At 35.3% G+C, this 27,338-nt stretch overlaps 1 protein-coding gene across 10 annotated transcripts in view; it reads right to left on the bottom strand.

Moving 5' to 3' along the window:
- The window catches only part of LOC149575418 (C18orf8), a 148,467-nt gene extending 127,467 nt beyond the window's left edge, over positions 1-21,000 (bottom strand). For 5 of the 10 annotated variants that reach the window (XR_016360170.1, XM_089815150.1, XM_089815153.1 and 2 more), the window contains exon 1: positions 20,728-21,000. The gene's annotated coding sequence lies outside the window, so the exon portion shown is untranslated. The remainder of the gene's footprint in view (positions 1-20,727) is intronic. The other 5 variants (XR_016360171.1, XM_089815151.1, XM_089815154.1 and 2 more) reach the window with 2 other exon arrangements.
- Positions 21,001-27,338: the final 6,338 nt, after the last annotated feature.

Raw genomic sequence — 27,338 nt, 5'->3', positions numbered from 1 at the left:
TAGCTTAGAGCATTTTGAAGAAGAGAGAAACTCTACTACAAATATTGATGAGGTACACTCGACAAAGACAAACACTAGCTAGGTTTACTCTCTCTTAGTGGAGAATTTTTTTTCTCCTTGATTAAGAACACTAGTGAACCTAGGACTGTAAAGGAGACTATAGGTACAAAAGCCCATTGAATGCAAGTGGATGTTTAAAAGAAATATAAGATCTAAATACAATGTTAGCAATACAATGTGAGATGGGTCATGGAGGGCTATTTTAGGGTTGAGGAAATAGATAGATTATGGTGAAATGATATCCATAGTAATAAAGCTAACATCCATTTGACGTCTATTATCTCTTTTTGCAACATGCAATCTAGAGGCTAAGCAAATGGATGTGAAGACTCCATTCCTTTATCGTGATTTCGAGGAAGAGGTTAATATAACATGGTCAAAGTACAAAATTAAAAAAGGTAAAAAGTATTTGGTTTACAAGTTGAAGAAATCTTTGTATGGTCTCATATCTCTTACATACAGTACCAAAAGTTGGAATTTTTTGTATCATTTTTAGGATTTTTGAGATCCAATTCAATAAATTGCATCTTGTATAAGATGCATGGGGGTGGTTGTTCTAATTATTATGTTATGCATTGATGATATGTTATTGTTTGATGATTGGAAGGGCTGATTTGTGATTTGATGTCTCAACTTTCAACACAATTTGAAATAAAGGACTTAAAGCAGTAAGTCATTTTGCAAATTGATGAGAAGGCAAGTGTCTTTGATGGTCTTTCACTTTACAATAGGCTTCTAGACCTATGTTATCTTTAGGGTTACTACCAATCCCTTGCAAATCCATCGAACTTCACTCTAACTTGTTCAATATGACACGGAAATCTTGACCAACATATCTAGACCTCAGACAACACATCTAGGTTTCAACCCAACATTTCCTTGAGTTTCATATGGTAAAACTACTAACATGGTGGGGGTTTGCTCACCAAAACTCTACATCAACAATCCAACACTTGGGATTGACTGCCTTAGGCCAAATGATCACAAATTATGGTGATTACAAGGGTCGGATGTTCCCTAAACACCCAATCTCCTCCAAATAGCCTATTAGGTCTATAAGCCCCAATTAGGCCTCCCTAATCAATATTTTGATTGCCACTTTTGCACTATTGGTGATCTCTTCAAACAAATCACAGATTCAGCACCTGTTTAGCTCTCCTAAAAAACTCTCAAGTTTCAGGATTGGGTCATACCATTTGAGCACAGTTGCTTCTATAAGATACCTATTAGGCTTAAAGGCTTAATTGCCTGCTATGCTCATAGAAAATGGTATTTAGAGACCTTATCAATACAAACCAATTCATTATGATTGCAAGCACTTTGAATACATCCCACTCAAAACCCCAATGGTGTTCAAACCCCTCTCTACCATCTATTCTATCACTTAGTCAACATTGTGCAATCAACACTAGCCTATCACATAAAGATGTCATGCACTAGGGCTCACTATCATATATAGCCATTTGAAGTAGCAACATAGCCCTGAGTTTCAGAATTTTTTGACTTTGGTTCCAAGTCCAATCTCATGGTTTGTCACCAATCCCTAGGATTATTAGGTTTCCATACTAGCAATAGGAATCTGCTTATCAGATCTTTACCTTAACACTTCAATTCCTCAAAACCACATGCATTAGAAAGAAAATTAAGTCTATTACCAAGATCCACAATCAAATTGTACTTACCAATCCAAATACATATAAAAACATAGTTTGATATGCAGAGATTACTAAAAAAATCTACCTTTTTATTGCCTTCCAAACTAGTCAAATCGTTCACCAACCCTATTTGGGCCATTACAAAGGTATTTGAACCATTTCCCAATGGTTCCAAACTAAATTTTGAAACTAATTTCCCGTTAACAACCAAAATGCAACTCTTGACAACTTTTTGCAAAATGTTATGATTGATAACATTTGGACAACCTGACAACTTTTGCAATTTACAACTTTCTAGCTACCCTAGGACAACTAACACCTTCAAATGACTATATACCACATGAAATAGCATAACAAACATGGCCAAGGGATAATTTTGTTGGTTTGACCTCAATTGACCCTATATTTGCAAGTTTCCCTAATTGGTCCTAAAGTACATTTTGATGCCAAATTTGGCTTCCAATATCACAAAACCGTTACATAATTGGTCCACACAATCTATGTGACCTTATTACAATCATCCTATTCTACTTGGAGCCCAATTGGTTTGAGTCCGTCTTACATTCCTTGGGTTCCCCTAGGCGATGCGCCCTAGGTGGAAAATGTCTCAAGTCCTCTTAGAGACCAATGCCTGTAAATTCACTTCTTGCTTCTTAATGTCTTCCTCCAACATCCAAGTTGCTTATGACTTGGGAGAGTCCTCTCCATTTAACCAAGTGCTCGCAATAGGACTTGCGCCTTGTTTTTTTGGCTTTCCTAGTATCCAATATGCATTCTATTTGTGCTCCTTCATTCTGAGGCATCTCATTGATCTAGTCTTCATGACCTGTGGGTAATTCAACATATTGAGTCTCTTAATCAATTGGGCCTTTAAACAATGTTTAATCTAGTACATTTAGCATAGGAGATAAACTTATATCAAGATGTAACTCCAATTTGTAAGCAATGGCTCCATACTTCTCCAATATCCTACAAAACTAATTTTTCTCATCATTGATTTGTTGTAGCTGCCTTTGGGTAATCTTTCTTTATTCAGGTGGAACATAACCAGGTCACCTGCTGGAAATTAAACATCCCTCCTCCTCTAATTTGCTTTGTCTTTGGCCTTTTGTGAGCTTTGTTGTAAGTGATAACTTACCTGCTCATGGACCTCTCTCATTGCTTTTGCCATGTCCTCTCCATGTGCGCTCCTCTTGTCCAACCCTTGCATGCTCCTTAGTTCATAGATTCATCTAGGATGTTGTCCATAGACTATCTCATATGGGCTCATAAATGTACTTCTATTGGTGGAATCATTATAGGCATATGTTGCCTATAATAGAACTGCATCTCAACTTTGTACATGTTCCTTAATCAAGCGCCTAAGTAGGTTCGCAAGAGATCTATTCACCACCTCAATTTGACCATAAGTCTAAGGGTGATAGGCAAAACTAAATGCAGAGTTTGTACCCATTTTTTCCACAATGTTCTCCACAAATGCCCCACAAGTTTGCTATCTCTGTCAAATACTATACTCAAGGATAAGCCATGTAGTTTCACTATCTCTTTGAAAAACAAGCCTGCAATGTAACTGGCATCATTGGTGGTTTTACATGGAATGAAGTGAGTCATCTTGCTAAATCCGTCTACCACTGCAAAAACATTGCCACACCCTAATCCTATCACAAAGTCCATACTCAAGACTTTCCCATGGCCTATTTGGTATTGGCAATGGTTGATAAAATCCTACATTGCTCACACAAACTTTGACTTTCTAACAAATAACACAACTCTCAACTAGTTTTTTGACATCAGTAGCTAACTTAGGACAATAGTAGAACCTCCTTACTAGATCTAGAACTTGTTGAGCCCAAAATGGCCTCCTAGACTCCCTTGCTAGTTTCCTTCATGACATTGTCCCTCATGGAACATTTTAGAACACTGAGTTGACAACCTTTGAATAGTAACCCATTTTGTAATGTATACTCAAAGAATTCACCATGAATATTGTCCTTAAACCTGTTACAATCCTCATATATTTCATTGAAATATGGATCTTCAGCATAAATGTCATTGAGGGCTTCAATACCCATGCTCTACAGTTGTATTTCTTGCATTGTCAAAACCCTTATGCTAAGTGCATCTACTATCTTATTGGCTTGCCCTTTGTTGTGCTTGATAGTGAATGTATAGGCTTGAAGACTCTCCACCCACTTTATGTGCTTGTGGCTAAATTTTTCATGTCCATTCAAAAAACTTAAAGCATGATTGTCAAAATACATAATATATTCTCTAGGAAGCAAGTAATGCCTACATTTCTTAAGAGCTTGAACCATGGCATATAGTTCCAAGTCATACAAAGATTACTTCCTTTTTGCTTCATTCAACTTTTCACAAAAGAAAGCCAGAGGCCTTTCTTCTTGGCTTAATACTGCACCTATTGCCAAACCACTTGCATCACATTGAATGATGAAAACTTTTTTAAAGTTGGGTAACATCAAAATTGGATATTAAGCTACCTTCTGCTTCAATTGCTCAAAACTTTGATTTGCTTCCTCAATCCCCAAAAACTTCACCTTTCCACCGCCTTTGATAGTCTCAAGAATTCGAACACATATGTGACTAAAGTTCTTAATGAGTTTCCTGTAAAATGTGGCCATGCCATGGAAACTCCTTACCTCTCTTGCACTCTTAGGTGTTGGCCAATTCAAGATAGCCTCCACCTTAAAAGGATTCATTTTTAAATCCCCCTTTGATATCACAAACCCAAATAAGCCAACTCCTGCTTCATGAATTCACTTGTATCAAGATCGATCTGCAACTTTTTCTCATTCAACCTCCTAATCACCATCTCCAAATGCTTGAGGTGTTCTTCCTTGCTCCTTCTATATATTAGTATATCATCTAGATATACCACTACAAACTTGCCAATGAAAGCCTACAAGACCTCATTCATTAACCTGATAAAGGTGCTAGGTGCATTGGCATAACAAGTGATTCCTAGAGACCCTCAATGGTCTTTAATGTCATTTCCCACTCATCGATTCTCTTATCTTGATCTGATGGTACCCACTTTTGAGGTACCTATCTTGGAAAAATAAGAAGCCCCACCTAAGCAATCCATCTTGTCTTCCATTCTAGGGATAGGAAACCTATATTTGATGGTTATCCTATTGAATGCACTAGAAGTGGTACACAAACTCTATGCGAAAACAATGGGCACTACAAATGGGTTGACGTTCTAATCAGACCCTTATCCAACAAATCCTGGACCTATTTAGCCACCTTTGCATTTTGTTGGGAGGTTAACTTATATGCGGCCTTATTGGACTACTCTTGGGATGAGACCAATTGGATGTCTTATGTCTCTAACAAGGGATAGGGGATTAGAAACATTTCTAGCAATGGCATCCTTATATTTTTCTAGTAGTTCCTTAACTACTTTAGGGCCTACATCACAAACTTCCTTCTTTTCTTCCTTGTTTTATGACAAGGCAAAACCTAATTCCTCTTTTTTTCAAAGTCTTTGCAAATTCCCTTTCCCCTACTACCATCACATTTCCTCCTAATTGCTTAGTGTTTTCTTCCTCAAACAAGGATTAAACCTTATATGCTTCCCCATCCTTCTGAAAAGAATAATCATTTTTCTCCCCATGTACATGTATTTTTCTCTCAATTGCCATGGTCTGCCAAGGAAAAGATGGCAAGCATCCGTGGAGAATATATCACATAGGAGCATCATATCCGTGTATCCCGCAATGTTAAATTCTACCCATGCCTACTTATTTACAACTACATGTTGCTTCTTATTTAACCAAGAGACACTATAGGGACCATTATGGGGTACTGTCTCTAATTTTAATTTACTTGCAGCCTCTTTAGACACTTAATCTGTTGAACCAGAATCAAAAATTACTTTGTAAACCTTACCTTATATCTTGCAGTTGATTCTGAACAAATATCTCCTTTGTGGTGGATCGGTCCTCTCTACCTTGATTGGTTCTTTGATCAATGTCCTTCTAATCATCACGGCTTCTCCCATCTCTAAAGCCAAATTCATCTTGGGAGAAGTTACACTCCTAACATCTTCTTGGATTAGTGTGGGTCTTCTTTCACCACCATGGGAAGTAGAGGCCTTCTCTGGACACCTATATGCAAGGTGCTCTAACTAATTGCAACTGAAACACTTCATATTGGCAAACCTAGATCCTCTGCCTGATCCACTTGCTCCTCTTCCCTTAGGTCTTCTTCCCATGTAGCCTCCTCTACTACTTGAGTCCCCTACTTGCTCTCCTTCACTAGGCTCACCAAAAGACTTCTAGCTTGAGCTTCCTCCTCCAACACTGCCTCTGTGATTCCTTCCCCTTCCTCTACCATTTTTCTCTTGTCTTCTCTTGGCCTTCTCTTCTACTTTCAAAGCCAATTGATAGCACTTGTATATGGTATTGGGACACAATAGGTTTAGTTCATCACGGATGTTCATTCTGGGGCCAATAAAATACTTCCCCATCTTTACACATTCTTTTTCTTTTGTCCTAGATCTCATGCATAACTTCTGAAATTCCTCTGTGTAAGCATTCACATTCATTTCCTTCAGCCTCAAGCTTTGTCTTTTTCTATGTATTTGTACCTCATAGTCTTCAACTATATATGTCTCCTTGATTTTGGAGACCATCCCTTTCCAAGAGGTGATTACATTCTTTCCTAACTTTGCACTCTCTGTCTGGATAAAGTTCCACCATATGAGGGTTGCTTTCCTCAACTCTGAATTGGCAATTTTCACCTTCTGACCTCCAAAAGTGCCTTCACATTCGAAGCAGTTCTCCAAGGCTTCCAACCAATCCATCTCAGTGTCTACATCCATCTTCCCACTGAATGTGGCAACTTCTTCTTTAACTTCCAAGGATCTAACTCCCATGGACTTAAGGACATTAAAGAGTGGTCTCTCTTCTACAGGAACCTGTTCTTCCTCTTCCTTCCAAGGGGGGTCTTTTTTCTTCATCTCCATCCCCTTCTTCTCTTATAGTAGCTACATCTGGTCTTATATTTTTCCACCTCCTCTCCAAGCCACCTATTGTATGTTTCTTGTTCTTCCAACTTCTTTGCAAGCTCTACATTTGTCACCACGATTCAAACTTCACCTTTTGAATCTTGAAATGACATAAAACCCTAATCTGCTCTTCTCCGAAAGATCAACTTGCTCTGATACCAATTTGATGAGGAGGCAAGTGTTATGGTGCAAGGGCACCTAAGGAATGTAACAAGGATCCAAACCAATTGGGCTCCAAGTAGAACAAGATGATTGTAATAAGGTGACATAGATGGTGTGGACCAATTATGTAATGGGTTTGTGATATTGGAATCCAAATTTGGCATCAAATGTACTTTAGAACCAATTAGGGAAACATGTAAATATAAGGTCAACTGGGGTTAAACCCAAGAACTTACCCCTTGACCATGTTTCTATTTCATGATGTATGTAGTCATTTGAAGGTGTTAGTGGTCCTAGGGTAGATGGAAAGTTGTAATTTGCAAAAGTTGTCAAGTTGTACAAATGTTGACAATGACAACATTTTGCAAAAAGTTATCAAGAGTTGCATTTTGGTTGTTAACGGGCAACTACTTTCAAATCTTAGTTTGGAATCATTGGAAAATGGTTCAAATACCTCTGCAATCGATCGAAAAGGATTGGTGAAGGATTTGGCAAGTTTGGAAGGCAATAACAAAGAAGATTTTCTGTAATTTTTGCATATCACACTATATTTTGGTGTGTTTGGATTGGTAAGTCAATTTGATTGTGGATCATGTTAATAGACTAAATGCATGTGATTTGAGGAATTGAAGTGTTACGGGGAAGATTTGAAAAGCAAATTCCTATCGCTAGTCTAAAAACCTAACAAACCTAGGGTTTGGTGACAAACCATTGGATTTGGACCTGCAAACACGATTAAAAAATTCTAAAACTCAAGGGTTTGCAAGGTCCAATAGTCTACTATAACATTCTATAATTCTCTATGTTGCTACTTCAAATGGTTGTTTGTGGTAGCGAGCCCTAGTGCCTGGCATCTCTATGTGACAAGCTAGTGTTGATTGCACAGTATTGATTAAGTGATAGAATAGAGGGTAAAGAGGGGTTTTAACACCATTGGGGTATTGAGTGGTATGTATTCAAAGTGCTTGCAATAATAAATAAGTTGGTTTCTACAGATAAGGTCTCTAAAAACCATTGCTCTCAGGATAGCAGGCAATTAAGCCTAATAGGTACCTTAAAGAAGCAACTCTGCTCAAATGGTATGACCCAACCCTAAAACTTGGGAATTTGTTAGGAGAGCCAAACAGGTGCTTGAATTTTTGATTTGTTTGGGGATCATTGACCTAATAGGCTATTTGGAGATCAGGTGTTGAGGGAACATCTGACACTTGTAATCACCATAATTTGTAATCATTTGACCTAAGGCAATCAATCCTAAGTTTTGGATTGTTCATGTAAAGTTTTGGCAAGCAAACCCCCACCATGTTAGCAATTTTACCATATGAAACTTAAGGAAATGTTGGGTCGAAATCTAGATGTGTTGGTTCCAAGGTCTAAACATGTTGGTGAAGATTTCCATGTCATATTGAACAAGTCAAAGTGAAGTTCGATGGATCTGCAAGGGCTTGGTCGTAACCCTAAAGTAGAACATCGATCTAAAGGCCTATTGTAAGGTGAAAGACCATCAAAGACACTTACCTTCTCATCATGAATGGAGATCAAAAGAGATAGAGAGAACCAAAAAAATTGGCTAGACTCTGGTAAGAATGTCAACTTAATAATGGGAGAGGTTTAACTTGTCATTTTGTATGCCATTGTCTCTTCATGTTACAATGAAACAATTTCTCCTATATGAGTGAAGTACCTTAAGCTAGTGCAATCCAGAATTAGATGTATGCAGAAAACTGGACATTGCCCAATCAATGAGATACCTTAGCCAATTTATGGCTAATCCGAGACAAGTCCATTAAGGTGAAGTGAAGAGGAACTTCAAGTATTTGCAAGCCAGTTTTGAGTATTCATGGATTTGTAAATTCAAATTGAGCTAGACATGTCAACAATAAAAGATCCATTAGTAAATACAAATATACTATGATTTGAGATGAAAATAGTTGGATGTTTATGTAAGAGGTTGTGGCCACTTTGGCCATTATAGAAGCAAAGAACATGGCAGAAACTCGTGCTTGTAAGGAAGCTATTTGGCTTTTGTGTTCAAATGTTGAGCTACAAATGGAAGTCATTAAAGTTCATTGGGATATTCAAATTTCAAAATGACATGTCTAGCAAAGAACTTGACTTTACATGCAAGGACAAAACAACATTGATGTTTAGTGACGTTCAAGATATGCAATGGATGGGAGGGTAATGCTGAAAAAAGTTGAAAAAGATAAACTTTGTAAAATATTGTAGATGCATTAACAAAGCCAAAAAGCATAAAAATAAGTGGTGCTAAGAGTCTATGGGCCTCTTGTACCCTTGTAGCAAGATCGTGGTGCTGATACTACATTTTTTCATGAAGTTCTTCAACAATTGGTATAATGTTGTGGACATGAAAATGGGTCCCTTTATGGGTCTACAATGACAAACAATATATGGGACTACCTTGTACTCCATGTAGAAGGAACCCTAACTGTGCTACAAACGAGGTGTGCGTACCTTACCCCCAACAAGATTGAGCTTATTGAAGAGCGCACTGTTATACTAAGCGAAGTGGGGAGTGGGGGGATGAATTAATATAACAATTTTTACCAATCTAAACTTTAATCACCATAATAGCATCAAACACTGATATAAACAGTTATGCACATTAACACAATAACACAATATTTACATGGAAAGCCGATGCGGGACAAAACCGCAGCAAACTAATTGCTTTATATAAACTTTTTGAGCATCGACCTACTGGAAGCACCAACTCCCATTGTTGTCTTTGTGAGCATTAACCCACTGCACACAAGCTGTTCTTCCACTTTATCAATGTTGCTTAACTGCTGATGGATACTTTTATTGCATAATTTCTTTTTTTATATGAGTACATACACCCATCTCTCTTCCTGAAGTCAACCTTTAATAAAAAATATTTTTTTTATTCAACCGCTATGTTCTGATATATATATATATATATAAAACTCAGATTTTTAATCTGAAAATAAATTTTCCTTTTTACTCTTCTCTTGCCTCCTATATATGTAGAGAGAGAGAGAGAGAGAGAGAGAGAGAGAGAGAGAGAGAGAGAGGAAGCAAAAATCTGATCATATATTCCTTTTTATTACCCTCTTACAGCCCGCTTAATCAATCCACTGACTTCTTATTTTTTTACCAATGATTCATTTATCTTTTATATCTTACAGATAAGAGGATGTAACTTTTCAAATCCAAAGGTTATGTCTTTTCAAAAATAAATTAAACCCTTTCTAATCATAGTTACGCCATAAAATCCTGATCCTTATATTTTTTAACAAATTCTTATCCTTAACATTTACTCGTAGCAAGATTTTAATAATATTTGTTTAGGAGGTTTCGATGCATAACATCATTTGATTATTTTTATCCTTACATGAATCATTCTAAACTCCTGACGCCTGTGCAAGATTGCTATTGACATCTGACATTACCATTTGACGGATTTTCTATAGGATTATTGGGCTCATTTGCTTCGTACGCAATCAATTGCACATGGTCTTCTTACTCTACTGATGATGTGGCAAGTTGGAATGTCGTATCTCATTTTATCATCGCCATACATTAACTTCAACTCTTCTAAGTCTCAAGTGTCAACAATAGACCCTTAACTTACACATGTTAGTATATTCTCTCGTTTTAAAGTTTGTAATGAATTTGAACAATATGCTTCGATAACCACATAGATAAAAGTTTTGTGACTTAATGTTCTAAAACTTCTTTATTGTTGTCATATCTGATGAACACGTCGTGTTTGTCTTTTATCGGGCTCCCTTCTTAATCACCGTCTTCCTCAATTTATCGCTGTTGTTTTTTCTTTGACTGATGTCCTGACTCCCTCATATTTCTGCAGGTTCGATTTTTATTTTGAGCATATAAAAGTATTAGTGTTTTTGTATTGCTCTTTGTTCTATGCTGAAATCATTCAAGTCACTCATCGCTGCCAACACTCATTGCCACCAACATTCACAGCTATCAACAGCAAACCTAATCATTGTCTGAAAAGAGTCACTCATCTGTATTTCTGAATGTAAACTCTCATGATAAATTGCTGCCATAATTACTCGTGTAGCTACGTTGAATTCGCATACAACACTGATCCAGTTTAGACTCTTGTAGGGTTGTCAAACTGTAAGTGACTTTACTTTCATATCCATCAAACTTTTTGTCTATGTTTAATACTGCAAACTCTTTATTTTTGTCTCTTGCTGGTGTATGTTCGATATATTTCTAGCCTTCACAATCAATTCTCTTAAGTTTATAAGTTCATATTTATATCATCATGTATTCCTTATCTCAATTGCATAGACTTTCCTTCCCACACCTGTACAGCATTCAAATATTCAAACCATATTCAGATAGGGACCTGGAATGTGTTTTATTATGACAAGTGTAGTTGATATTATATATTATGACATCAATGACAATACTTCATCAATCTCTTGAGTGCCTTTGACATCAATGATCTCTCTTTCAGGAGTACAAGCTCTCCACCGGTAGGAAAGGGATATAAACCTTGCTCCTAATGTGAAAATTACCAAAATTGTGATTTTCAAGTTATAAAACAAAAACAAAACTACATGTATGGCCTAGATGGATTTTTTGGCAAAATAAATATTCTAAGTCATTGGGCATTATTTATATGGATTGCATAAGTCTCTTCAAGTTCTACAATTTTAAAATAGGGTTGAATCCACATCTAAAATCAGAAGATACAGCATCCACAAGTTGGGTCTTCTACAAAGGAAATGTGAAAGTGTGTTGGAAACATAAAAGAATGATAAGAGGGACTTGCACTTTTTGACTAACTTATGATGCGTGTAAGGCATCTTTGGCTGGGATTAAAGAACCAAAATAGAACACTCAAGTTTGGTTAGTGGATCATTTGAGATGAAACACTATGGATTATAACAAGGTTATGACAAGTGGAAAGAATGTGCTAATTAGCCTCTAGAATTGTCTTGAGATTTGGGTGTTGATTCTAACATAAGAATTTGAGCCCCTATTTTGAGTTGCTTTAGCTCATGGTTTTATAATAGTGATTTGATGGTTTCATGTATCATATCTCCAATCTATTAGGTACTTGAGATGGAGGTTGTGTGAGATTTTAGTAGATATTGTTAAGCTATCAAAATTTCCCATACCTCTAATTAGTGATACTCCTATGAAGCTTTGCTCCACAAGTATATTGTAATTATGTTGTTTACATTGAGCTATTCTGGAGTGTAGGGTTTTTCCCTAAAGTTTCCCCACAGACACATACATTATGGTATATATTTTATGTAATGTTTATGTCTTTTCCTTTCTATAATTATTAAAATATTGAGATTTGCACAACTCTCCTAAGAATTTTGGTGTAGAAACCATGTCTGCATACCTTGCTACATTTTAGTAGTGGCATTGGCATACCATAAGGTGTTGTGGTTGTCTCCAAATTCTATTAATAAACTTAAGTTTTTGTATTTGTAATAACCAATGCTAACTTTCCTCTTCTTTGTGCTACCTATATGATCTTCAACTCAAGTGATCCACAGATTACAAGAATGAATCCCACATTCAATGCTAGCTAATTGTCACATACTCCCTAAGCATTTAAGGAAATGACTACCTAAATCCTTATTTAATTTAAGTCAATTCCTATTTAACTAAAGATACTGATGGAATAACTGCAACATCCCTTCTTTAACTAACAAAACTAAAACTAGCTAATGTAATTGTCAATTTAACCTTGGCAGCACAGTTGTTCAAGCTCCCCATACTGCTCTTCAGCATCTTGCTTCTCAAATAGATCTACCAATCTCACAAAATTCCTCATATGTAATTTTTTGGCTATGGCTGAGTCACTAGGTCATGATACCACCATTCATGTGCAACAGCTTCAAGGTAATGGATTGCAAATTTCACTGTCTTCTTTGTATCAAGCCCAATAAAAATAACTATTTAGCTTATGGATGCAAGCTCTAGATGAAAGTTTGTTAGACTTGTCAAATGAGAAGGCAATAAACTTTTCAAAATGTTCTGTTTTTTATCCATTCCAACATTCTTGGAAAAACCAACTCTCTTGTAAAAGGCTAACTTCATAAAGAAATTCAGTGTTGAAGTTACAGATTAAGTTTCAAATTGAATTGATATTTTGCTGTGGTTCACAGTATTTGTTTGCATTAAACAAATGCAATTACCACTCAAATGCAAACCTAAGAGGTGTTCAGTAGAGGGACGAAAATCCCCCACATCGGTATCTGAGATATCGATCTCTAAGGCTTTGCAAGAAGATTATGCCAGTTTGGAGGTATTGCCAGCTAGACAAGAAGGTTTGAGGAGTGGATTGCTTACCAGGCCAATCAAACTTGGCTATGGTACCAGGACATAGCTGGGACGGCGCAAATCTAAAGGCACCAAAAACAAGAATACTGATGTGAAGGTATTCATATTGTCACATCTCTCTAAATACTGAAAGCTCACTGTATTTTATTTGATGCCCTAGATGTCATATAATAATGGTTATGTTTTATTTGATGTCCTAGATGTTATATTTTGGTTTTCGTAAAACATTGGTTATGTTATTATTTGATACCCTAGAGATTATATTTCTTGCTTATCACGGGACAATGGTTCAGATTTTATAAGAGGAATAATATTACGTTATGTTCTTAATCTTAAGTTGTGATTTGATTTATTGCACATATATTCTGACCAAGATGATAATTATGGACTGACTACTTTTCTTTGACTAAGCGATTGCTGAAGTTAGTCGTCCTCAAAGGAAGGAGGTAAAGTATCACTAGGTATGGGATGCAAACATGGTCATGAGCTTTAGCTATCTGAGTCTCAGAACTAGTAAGTAATAGCTAGGTTAAGGTTGATGCAAGCCTAGGAAGTAAAGATTTGGACTAGGTTCCTCATTGATATTACTTTGTCAACTAGCCGAGTTAATAGTCATCTTCTTGGTTAGGATATTTCACCTTAGACATAGACCTCTGCTTGAGCTATTTTCCTTATTATGGGTTAAGGTGATACTAAAAGGTGTAATTGTTTTAAATAATATAAATGTATATTCTTACTCATATATGTGTGCGTGTGTCATATAAACACATATGTATACATACATATATAGATGTGACCATGGTAATCTGGTGTGCAACTATATATAAATATATATAGATGCATAAATATATTTACTAGATATATTACATATACATGTATATAAAATATATAATGGGGAGATACATGTATTGATTATAAACATATGCAACCTTTGATAGCATTATTTTAATATACTATATTATTGTTCTTTTAATGGAGGTTGAAATTCTATTTGAGTTGCATAAGTATGTGAATTTGAGTAAATGTCATTTAAGCCACGATATGGTATAAGTGGCATGAAGGAATGAAATTAAAATGGAAGTCTAATTAAATTAAATGAACAGCATCTTCAAAATTTGGAGTTTGTAAGCATATATGAGATTTGGCAAAACATATTACATGGGGCTTATTTTTGCAGGATACCCCTGGCTCACTAAGTAGAGGAGGGGTTTGAAATGAAACCAAAAAAATGAGCTGGAATTTGCTGAAATGAAATCGAGATAACTGCCTGGGTTAAAAGGAAATGAAACACACTAAGATTGGAATTAAATGTAATTTGGGAGAGAAAAAGTTATATACTAAAACGTTGTTATTCATTATTCAATCACGCACGGAAAGGAACAAACGTCCGCAATATAAAAAGAAAGAAAGGCACTTTGCATATGGAAGGAGGAAATACAATTTATCTACTAAGAAGATAAAAATGGCACCTGGAGAAGCATCAGGCCTTTTTCTAGAACGCAAATTCAAAGTTTTTAGACAGACATGAACACTTTAATTCCTCTTTCTCAATTTTCTTAATACTAATATGAACAAATCAGGTCTGAACCCTCCATCAAAAAAAAATAGAGCAGCTGACTTAGCCCCTAATCAGGGATATCACAGTCCATCAGCCATAGATCTTGCTTGTCCTCAAGCAACTTCAGACTTGGATATTCGGCTTCCATACCTTCCCATGCTTGCCTCTTCAGCATACTCAGTGGAGAATATCTTAATAGAATGTATACATCCTTTTCCCAAACACTTATGTCCTGATCACCATGATTTTGTACATATGAACATAGCTTTTTCCTTCAGAACTCATTTTTAGACATCTCCATTTGTTTTGGCTTAGGTGTCAACCTGCTCTTCTGAAATGATTTATTTGATAGCATAGGAAATGCTTGCTTGGAACATAATCTGTCTTTAGTCACTGAATCTTCAAAACTCAAAGCCCATTTGATAGCTTCGTGCAGTGAGCTTGGATCAAATGCCCTTACCAGACCTTTAAGGGTTCAATTAAGTTTTCCACGCATAAGACTATAAGAGAAATTATTGGATTACATGTCATTACACATATAAATCGTATTACATGTAATTACACACTTTCATGTAATACATCCTCTTCAATAACAAATATGAAAGATGAAGAAGAAAGACGGAAGAGAAATGAAACAATCCTAGGGATTGTTCTGAAGGGCCTTGTACTTGGCGATGCTATCTCGGATGATCATAGAATTAGGAGTTCCTGTATTTTGTGCCACTGCATTCACCTTGATAACCATGGTGTTGCGTCTTTTGATAGCCTCTAACTCTCTTTGATGGATTATCTGTTGTCATTTGAAAACTTGATGTGATTAAGTTTTTTCTCGTTCGAGTTGTCATTTGAATTCTCCTTTGTAAATTGGCACATTATGCAGTCTCTGACACTTTGAAAACCTTCTTGACGATGTCCAGAGGTGAACTTGGAAAAACTTTCCATCAGCACCTTTAAACTTTCTTTCTTTTTTTTTCTCTGAAGCAAAATGCTTGGCGCATTCCCAAACAAACTCAGGTTCTCGGACAATCATTGCGAAAATGGAAACCAAATGAATTACTGCTTCTTTGATTCGAAGTATGCCTTCTTTACTGGATGTCTTCAATCTTTATAGAAACTCTGGCATATCTTGACTTGCTACAACATGAAAGTTTGAATGGGATTGAATCCACCATTGGAAGATATGGATTCTGAATCCATGAGAATATTGGCAAAATTGATCTCTAAGGACCAGTATATTCGGAGCATTGATTAGATACTCATGGAACATATGCAATGAATTGGATGTGATATGGAAAGTACATGCGGAGGGCTAAAATGGGACTTAGGAAGATGGATGGCATATGAGCAATGATGGGTTTTCGTGGTTATGGTCAAGAGTGCAAGTTAGAATGCATATGGATGTGTGCAAATGGCGACTTTGGTGTTTAAAAGGGTGACCTTTACCAAAATCGGGTTCTCAAGATGCAATCACATGTAAAGTGATTTACAAGTAATCATGACTTGATGCAAACATACAATTAGGTTCAAAGGATGAGATTACATGTAAGCGGGTTTGGAAAATAGGTTTATATGTAAATGCATATGAAGGATGGAATTACATATAAATGCGGATAGAAAATGAGATTACATGTAATTGCATGTAGAGAATGAGATGCAGTGTGTCATGACATGAAAAGTGGAATTACATGTAATTGCTCATGAAGTGTAATTGCATGTAAAAGGAATGGATGCAACGTGCCTTGGCATGTAATGGCAAATATTGAATGAAATGATGCACTTGCATGCGATGATGGAAGATTGAGTGAAGTGAAACGTGCTCAATTTCTTGGGAAAGAATTTGCAACTTCTTCCAAATGAAGAAAACCGAAAAAGCAAGCAAACAAACAACGAAAGCAAGCACAAAAGAAACACGTACCTTTGGTATCAGACTCAAAAATGTCAACAAGTAAGTTACTTCAACATGCAAACTCGAATTTGGAATTTGGGAAAAAACCAAAAGTAAGAAAATGAGACTTTTCATCATTTTTAAAGAGAAAATGTACTTTTCATGGCATCTATATCAAAAAGTGTGCAACATCAAGCTTAAACATGCATCAAAACAGCAAGATAAGCATGAATTAATTAGCAAAATGGAAAATGTCCACTTACTTGAAGATTAATGTGCCAAGAATGAAGGGGAAGAAGTTCCAACTTTGAAAAAATCTCAAACTAACTTGGACCTCTTCAACCTTGCAATGATGAATTCGAAATGAGCATTCAATGAGGTGCTTTTGGATAAGAATGCCCAAAACATGCCCTACAATCCCTCAAAACAACAACGTTTTTTATAAATGCAAGCTCTTAAAACGTTTTTCATCAAAAATGTGTTTCAAACCTGCCCCAAAATGAATCGTTTTTGCAAATGGAGGGCAAAAACGTGCTTGCCAATAGCAAGATTATGTATGAAAACTCCAAAACGCCTCTTCTTTAGCTAGAAACATGATCAAAATCACCCAAAAGTGGATGTTTTTGCCAAAAACGTGGCTTCAAATCTTCATGAAAAGCAAAGATTTCTTCATGGATTTGGACACCAAATGCATGGGAATGCATTCAAATGCAAAAACGACCCTAGGTAGAAGATTTCCTTGATTTGGAATGACTAAATTTGAAGATCTCAAGCAAAAACATGTTCTTGGAAGGCATGTGCATGAAAATTTCCCTTCAATCTTCAAAATTAGATTTTATGAAGACATATGCACGCATTTGAAGACAAATCGCACCTTTAAGATGCAATTACATGCTTTAAAATCATCAAAAGTGACTCCTTAGCAAAATCGCAAGTGCATGTTTTAAAATTTGCTCTCAAATGACCCTTAGTGCAAAATCACACTTTTGGGGGTCACTGCATGTTTTAAAAACACTCAAATATGCATGTCTCGCCTTTTGGGAGTCATTGCATATTTTAAAACATGTAATTACATGCTTTATGTGTTTTAAAAATGTCTTTTCACTCAAAATCGCAACTTTTGGATACAAGTACATATTTTGATGCAAATGTGCTTGTACACATGTTAGCACAACTTAAGTGATGAATTAAGCACATGTCAATTTTAATTTTTGAAAAAATATTACTCAAATGAGTCATAAATAATATTTAAACTATATAGATAAATATATAATGTGCAAATATCATTTTAAAAGTAATATTTACTAAAATGTTTTGAATTAAAACTCAAAAATTAAATCAAACCATATAGTTAATATAGTCACTTAAGTGAAAATTAAAAAGCAACTCAACTTAAAAATATAACATAAAGTGCACTATAGTTACTTGAAGTGAAAAATTAAAAGGATAAAGTAACTTAAAAACATAGCATAAAGTGAATTTATGTTATATTTTTTCAAAAACTGAATGTCAACTTCAAAATATAACATGATATTTTTAATTCGTGCAGTTGCACCTGGAAAGTCCACTTTTTGGGCACTAAAATGGTCATATCTTTTGATTGCCAACTCTAATTAAGCCCTAAGATAGACGCAATCAAAGGGAAAACCGAAAGCAACAACTTGAGCAAAACCAAAGGACCAAAAGCCAACAAACACACTCAAAAACAAGAAAAAAGACATTGAAGGCTTCAAAAATCAGGCATAGGCTCAACAAACAGAAAAACTAAAAAGGCTTGACAAAAACTTTCAGCAAAAGAATTCATTATATCAATTGGAATTGATTAGTTGATCAATGCTAACCAATTAAATAATGAACTAAACTCAGAGAAATGCGAAACTAAGTTGAAAAGTTTCATATTGTTACCTACATTTTGTGATGACAAAATGCAAGACAACAAATATTCCATATGAGTCGGAGCATAAACACAAAAGGAATAGAATGAATTTCCTCTATTCACAAAAGGGAGTCTCAAATGCCCACAAGGCATGCTGAATAGGCTGCAACATAATTACCTTCCTTTAGGTAACTATATTGCAAACAAATATTTCAAATTATGAAATGCCTATCCCATAGAGAATTGTGTACGAAAAATAAAAGCTGAAGCATTAAGCTCCTCTATTTGCACATGGTGACCTAAAAAACCCATAAGGCATGCTGGCTCGGCTGCATATGAAAAATTACCTCCCCTTACTTGATCCCGCACCAGAACAATATGTCAAATCATGAAATGCCTATTCACTATGAAATTGAGATTAAAACATAAAAGGTTAAGAGCGAATTCCTCTGATTGACAAGGCAATTTCAAAAACCCATGTGGCATGCTAGCTATGCTGAAACAGAAAAATTACCTTTCTATGTAGGCGGGGAAGTGGAACAGTACAGACACAGTCAGACAAATCCTACAGCATTTCACAGTGAAACATTTGCGAATCTCATGATAAAAAAGACACCTTCTGGGACAGGGTTAGCATATACGGATCACACACACACACATATGACCATGTGTGACTATGTATGAGAATATGTATCAGAGTATTAAGGAACATAGATTATGTAAAAAAGAGATATAAGGATATACGAATAACTCTATTGATATTGATAATACAAAAATACTAGAATTTTAGATATGGTGTGTTATGAAAAAGACACCTTCTAGGATGGGTGCATATACAGATCTCACACACACATATATGACCATGTCTGACTATGTATGAGTATAGAGGAAGACATATGATTATGTATGAAGGAACACAGATGATGTAAAAACAAGATATAAGGATATACGAATGTACTCTATTAATACTGATAATACAAAAGTACTAGAATTTTATCTATGATGCGTTATGTGATATTCTTTGATGCTCGGTAACTAGTTAATATTCTGTCCAGATCTAATCCTTTCACCCTCTTTATAACTAAGTCTGGGGTATAAACTAAAACACACGTGAGGCTCAAAACTTCAGTATGTGTTTCCCATTTTTCTTGCTAACACTTCCCTTAATTGTTTACCAGAACAATATGTCAGTTTATGGAGTGCCTATTCGATATGAAATAAAGGAAAATCATTAAAGATGGTGAATGAAGTTCCGCTAATCACACAAGGGAGTCTTGAATGCCAAAGAAACGTGCTAGCTAGGCAGCGAGAAAAAATTAAATTTGTTTATCATTCCTTTAATTAACTGCATACCAGAACAATATGCCGAATTATGAAATGCGTATTCCATATGAAACAAGGAAAAAGACATAAAAGGTAAAGAGTAAAGTTCCTCTATTTGTACAGGGGTTCTCAAATATTCATTAGGCATGCTAGCCACAGACAAAAAATAAACAAATTCCTTGCATTTATTACTGTCTACAAGAACCATACGTCGAATTATCAGTGCCTATTCCATATGAAACATAGCTAAAAATTGAAAAATAGAAAGCGCAATTCTGTAACAGAAGCTCCCTTGAACCTGTAGTAAAATGAGAAGAATTTAGCCCAAACGAACATGCTGGATTATGTTGCTGGGATTTTTTAAAACATGCACTAAAGGAGCAAGATCAATCAAGCGATGCCCAAGAAGAATTTCGGACACTACAACAAGGCAGAATGCTTCCCTTATGGGTTACAGCGTCAGAGAAATCCGGCTAAGAGTGAACTATTTACTTTTCCATTATGCCCTAGAACTACAATAAAATTTTCTCTAGAATCATATGACCTTAACATATAACTTCCTTTCCAATATTTTAAAAATCCACAAGGTTTTTATTTTGATTAGGGCTAATTATATTATTGAATTCTCCAAGTAGCCAATCCCTCGAAGTAGAATGGTGACTGTCTCTATATCGCTGACTAAATAAAATAGGGCAACTGCCATCATAGATTTCCTGCATGAATTTAACATGATAACAAAACTGTTCGATAGTTATAAACCTGAGTCAACCATCAAGCTACCAGCCACAAACAATATTAACCTTCGCAGCAAAACTTTCACAAAATAACATAATTAAGAGTCGACTGAGATCGAACCAAACAATAATGCGGATGCGCAAAGCCCGTCATATCTTTGGAGACAAAAATTGCTCGTCGTTTCACTGGCAGTTATTCAATTTAGCAAAATCCATTAATAAAACCTATAGGTGACAATGCAAACGACATCTGCACCATGAAACTATGACCGAAAAATCTAAGATGAAGTCTGTAACAAAGAACTGTGATTTTTACCCGCTGACTGTTTGGTGCGAGAATCAAAAGCTAAGCACCATCTGTGGAGCTGACATTCTCTCACACGTTCAGCGTCCTGTTCAGCCTTTAATTGCAATGTCGTATTTAAACGCTTAACCTTCAATATTCTAATTGCCCCATCTTAATTTGCATTTCCTATTTTTTAATTTATTAGTTCCTCCCGAGAAGGTAACTTAGGGCCAGTTTGGTTGCAGGAATAGGAATTGGAAAATAGGGATTTGTTACTCAGAATTTATTATTCCACATTTTGGTTGGTTCTACAAAACTAATTATGGATTTGTTATTCTGAATATGTTAGGTTCTACAAAACTAATTCTTGATTTGTTATTCACAATATGATTTACCCCCACCCAAATTTAAATAACAACGTATTCAATTGAACAGTACATTAAAAAAAAAGTAAAAACTGGCCAAGGTTTTTATGTGTTTGTTTTCTTTAAAGATTTGATCAAACTTCTCAGTAGCATTTTATATCCCTCGCAACATTTTCTATCCCAATTCTTTTCTTGGAACTATTTTGCATTCTTGGTGTTTCTCGCATGCAGTATCCAAGAATCAACACTTCCTGCATCTCTACAAACTTGAAAAGTGCATTTTAGCAAGTGATGAAGAGGCAACATATTGGCCAATCGTGGACGTGCCAAGCATGAATAATGATGTCAGATGCACTTTCTGGATAGTGAATATAAAATTGTATCTCATAATAAGGGGTATGATGGATGATAGTCATACTATTCAACAAAGCCCCAAATTGCTTTCAATAATGAGAAACCCTAAACTTCCTCAAGAGTGGCATCTATGGCCCGTCGGGAAAATTTGGATGGAAACAATGTCAAAAATATTATGTGATATCGTCAAGATGGTGATAGGGGTGGACATGAAGGATGTGATTGCAGCGTACAAGGAGACACTAAACGTGTTGGATTTTGCAGATTGTCTACACATTTATAAAATGAAACGAATTTCTTTAGTGTCATCCCAGCGAGTGCAAATATAAATGCAGGTATAGTGGTCCACCATTGGGGGTGAGTCATGGATCTCTCAATTTCTTTTGCTATCTCAACTACAAAACCATCACAACCTTCCAGCATTCTCGTGTAATTTCTCCTTGCTCTCACCTTCTCGGCCAGCGAATTTTAAATTTTGATAAATTCTGAAAAGGTAAAATTGGAATGTGAATACGTATTCCAATTTCACCTATTTAGGTGGAATAGCAACTGCTCATTTTGGGGCCAAAATTGGAATACGTATACCTATTCTCAATTTTGATCTAACGCACCCAAATGGAGGATTTAAGATTTTAGGAATTCACAGATGCCTATTCCAATCTATTTCTTGCTACCAAACATACCCTTATGGATCCATTCAGGTGCAATTTTTTCATTTGACTTTATTTGACCAATCAAAAAAATGTCGAATTAAATTTCCATGTTCAAATACATTATAGTTTAGTATTAATTTTTTTATTAATAAAAATATATGACTCTTCTAATTTTTTATTGGTTGAAGCAATGAAAAAAATTAAATTTTGGTAGAAAAAAAATACCAAATATTTAACATTATAATAATTTAAAAACTAATAAAAAAGATAAAAGATGGTGAACTTTACACAAAAAAGCACGGCAACAAAACACATTCGCAAATCATAACATCTCCATAAACCCGATAACCATCAAGTGAAGGTGTTTCCAAATGGTAGTAAGGTCAAGGGAAAATCAAAGGCTCTAATGTCCCAACTCCATCCATGAACTGGTTCTAATCACTAGACACATCTAAGAAAGAATGAGCAATTGACATTACATTGTAGCAACAGCTTCGAGATTCTCATCAAACTCCACAAAATCTTTGGTAAAGAAATTATAAAAGCCCTGAAAGTAATGGAAGATCGAAAAGTAGAGGACAAGTCCCACATACATATCCAAATTCCTAGAGTAATTAATGGCCCAAGGTAGATAGAAAATATGTCAATTTCATTAAATATCTCATGGACTCACATAAGGAATGAAGAAGGGTGGCAGATTGCATGCTGTAAGAAAAAAGCCAATGCATCAAACCCTAAACAAATACAAGGGTGTGATTCAAGTAGATTAATACAAAATAGCTTGGGCAACAGTAGTCATCATTATCTCAAAACCAAATACGTAGAACACAATAACTCCCCTAACATCAGCACTAGAGCTTTCACATCTTAGAAATCTATAGAGCTTCAAGCCACGAATCCAGATCTAGCTTCCAAGTGCATCGTCCAAGACCTAAGCTGCAGCATCCCCTACTCTAAGACAAAAGGTCAAACAAAGAAACCAATTAAGCAATAGGTAATATATTTTTCAAAGACAAAATATACAAAAGATGGATGGGAAAGACAGGTAGGTCAAGCGACATTTCAAAATCTACAACCTACGAACAGAAGGCTCCAAATTTTTCCCCATAATTAAAAGGTACTATCTCGGGCTAACTTTAGATCTTTTATACAAGACTCAAGTAGAAATAGAAGAATCTAGAGTCGATCTAATTTTTCCATCAATGAATACCCCAGCCCTAGCATATTGTGCCCCAAGAATATCTCAAAAGAAAACAAAATCCCATTAAGAGGGAAAGACAAAAACCCCAAGAATCTAGAGACCATTGATACTTGACCAAACCCCCCCCCCCCCAAACACCCCCAATTGTTTGTCAAGCCAAACATTTATATCCCTCCTCATAGGCTTAGAATACCCCCCTCATATATTCAAAGAAACTAGAAGTTAGCTCTATTGACATCACCTTAATTGATAGATCCTGTAAAGGTAACTAATTTATAGCACTTAGGATGAATCTAAGTCAAAAGATGAATCTAGAAAACCAATGTGCAACTAATAGGTGCATCAATACATGCAACATAGAGAACACACTAATAATTAGCAACAATTTTAGTGAGGAAAGATGGATGGAGTGTTAGGAACTAGGGATCTATGCCTACTAGAATGGCCCAAAATGTTAGGATTAACCTCAAATAGAAATAACAATTACATGCAAATATAAACAATATTAGGAAATAATAAATCACACAGAAGAGAGCACAAGACACAAAGATTTAACGTGGTTCACCCAAATCTTAGGCTATGTCCACCAAACAACAAGTTCAATAGTAAATTATGATCTAGTGATTATAATTTGTAATCTCTTAAAGCTCAATACCACCACAAGAAGCAATTTTTGCATCATCTACACCAAAAAAATCCCTAACCCTAAGCCCTTTTATACAAGTATTTTTGCCACTTTAGGGTTAAAATTAGTTACAACATGTCGACCATAAAATATTGATAAAATAGCCCAAACCCCGCTGAGGAATTATGTAGTATGTATAGTACTACCTTAATCGATCACCACAGACTAACACAGAATCCAAAAGCACCAATCTTATAAGTTTGTTAAGGGAATTTTGCAGGGAACGGGTAAGTATTTCTACCATGTCCAATAGATTGTTATATATTCACTATAAAACATATTAGGGATGATTTTCTTTATGTTTCTTATTATGTTTTCAAAAAAAAATTCTATGAAATTCTTTAAATGGGGAACTAAACTTTAATGAACTTATGACTAGTAAATGCAAAGCTCCTATGTGGATCATAAGTGAATCCTTTCCACCTAAGCTCAATTACATTCAAATACTAAACCACATAAGAGAAAACATAGGAGATCTCATAGGAATATAATCAAACTTTGGTCAATCAAATGATATCAAATTTCTTTTAAATATGGAACTAGACCAGAATGAATTTAAGAACAAAATAATAATAACCAATAGATCAATTTATAACCTAACATAAATATGAAGGAAAGATAAAAGAAATTATTGAAATAAATTCTATACAACATTTAACCACAAATACATCAAAAGGACCTCATGTCTTGAGGAAACATTCAAAATGATTTATATTAGAATCAAGAACTAATACTTTCAAAGCTTGTATTCCATATCAAAAGTAAGCAAAAGTGGTAACAAGTCAGAAAGAAGGGAAGACATAGAACAAGAGTTTGAAGAATGGGAGCTAAGGGAAGAAGCTAAGAACAAGATAACAACAGATCATATGCAAATACACCAAGAAAAAAGAGTACGAGAGATTGACAAAATAGATAAAGAAAATGTTACAAATACAGGCAACTTTAGTGACATCGAGAATAACATCTCCAAATTTATTCAATGCTAGCAGTGCTTAAAAGAAAATTTGTTTATAGAAGATATCAAAGGTAGCATAAACAATTGTAACAGGATGGTTCATGATCTCTTACTAACTCAAAATGACATTAATGATCAAATGACACTATGGGATCAAGCCCATGAGGGCCATCTTTAAACCTTCACTCAAACTAAGCTAAAAATAGATAGAGAAGAGAAAACTAGCAAGAGGGATAGAGAATCTACTTATGAAAGGATAGATGAAGCAATGCCCCCAAACAGTTCAGGAAAGACTCCACATGCAGTTGGAAACCAAAAGATTAATCTAGTAGCAAGGGAAACTCAAATAGAGAGTTGAGCAAGAAAACAATTAGACAGAACAAAATGGATTCAACCAGAAATACCAGTGGGGTAAACAAAGATGGCTTAACAAGAATGAACACACAACAACATATACATTGGAAAGTACAAGTACTCAAATGAGGTTTATGCAGCAATCCAATCAACAAACAATGCAATATTAGAAAATGATAACTTGCATTCAAAACTTCAGCTAGGAAGGGAAAGAATGACAAAAATTCAAAGAGGCTATGAACTAGACAAAGATTACACCCAACCAGAGACAGGTAATATGAAAAGGACTAATGAAGTTTGCAATTTCATAACAATCAAAGAAGAGCAACATAGGAAAAAAAAATGAAATTAGAATAGGTAAACAATCTTAAGGATAGTGATGGAGCTACTCCTACCTCGAAAAAAAGTGGGAAAGAAGAAGAAAGTAGTGAAATAACTCCCACACACCCCCCGCCCCGCCACAACATCAAACCATTAGGAGCGCATAAAAATAAAAAATTGAGAAAAAAAAATTAAAAATCCTAGCAAACTCCTACAAATGGAAAGGATCCCTTTGAATCAACTAATTCAATGTTGAACCACACAAAGGATGGAAGAATGAAAAACTACAACAACAAACTCATTCTGATAGAGGTTGAAACCTTTCTGGGTAGACTCAATATTGCCAGCCAAAAAGAAACAAAGAACAACAAGGAGATAGATAACGAAGTTAAGTATGAAACAAACTTCATTTAAAGATGGGAAGAATTTAGAGTTCTATATATATATATATATATATTATATAATATAAAGTTAGACAGAAATGTAGCACAATGAAAACATGGTAAAGAATTTGAGGTCATGGAGATAGATTTAAGTGATCAATTACTTAAAGAACCTAAAGAAAGTGAAGAGGATAATATAGATGAATCAATTGAAAACATTCTCAAAAATGCAAAAGAGTACATAGGTAAATTAGGAATAGAGGAAATCTTTGAAGGCATAACTGCACCAAGATATGGTAAATGGATGGTTAAAAAAATGAGGTAGGAAATCACTTGTTGAACTTAGAGCAATAACAAGCAAATAAGGGAACCAAAAGAAAATCAAAGATGCTCTAACTGCAAGGAAGGGGAAGTTCCTTCCCACAACACAATGAGGATAACTACATGTAATGTTAGGGGACTAAATGCCCCTAACAAAAAAGTGCTTGTTCAAGCACAATCTAACACTTTTCAATTAAGAGATAATTCTAATACAGGAAACAAAATTAAATAAAGAAGAAGGAGAAAGATTTAGCAAAAGCTTGGACTTTGAGAATCAGATATTATAGAATCAGGAGGATCTTTAGGGGGTTATAGGGGTGATATGGAATCTCATAAAGATAAACTACAATAAAATGATATCAACAAATAACTAGATGCGAGGAAGAATCCAAAGCTTTAGAAATGACATCCAACTTATTCTCAGTAATTTTTATGAACCGATCCTTATAGCTAATAAGGAAGCAATGTGGAATGAAATCAACACCTTTATGGGAAATTATTAGACATACAACATATGTGTAGGAGGGGACTTTAATGTCATATTAAATTTAGATGAAAACTTTGGAAGATCACAAATAATGACTAATTTCATAGAATGGTTCACAAAGGACAATTTAATTGATATGCCTTTGACTAACATGTTATACACTTGGAACAACAAAAATTTAGGCCTCGACCACATAGCACAAAGGTTGGATAGATTCATATTTAAGGGAGATCTAAGTACTTTCAATTATGCAATGCACTCTTCAATCCTCCCCAATGTTGGTTAAGATCACTTCTCGGTAAGGATGGAATGAAAAGAACAAATCAAACCTTCAAGAAATCCATTTAAATGTAAAAAAATGTGGTTC

Source organism: Cupressus sempervirens, chromosome 2 (assembly GCF_028749045.1).
Source record: "Cupressus sempervirens isolate cs-2001-9-10 chromosome 2, ASM2874904v1, whole genome shotgun sequence".
NCBI lineage: Eukaryota > Viridiplantae > Streptophyta > Pinopsida > Cupressales > Cupressaceae > Cupressus > Cupressus sempervirens.
This window is presented reverse-complemented; position numbering and strand designations above follow the sequence as displayed.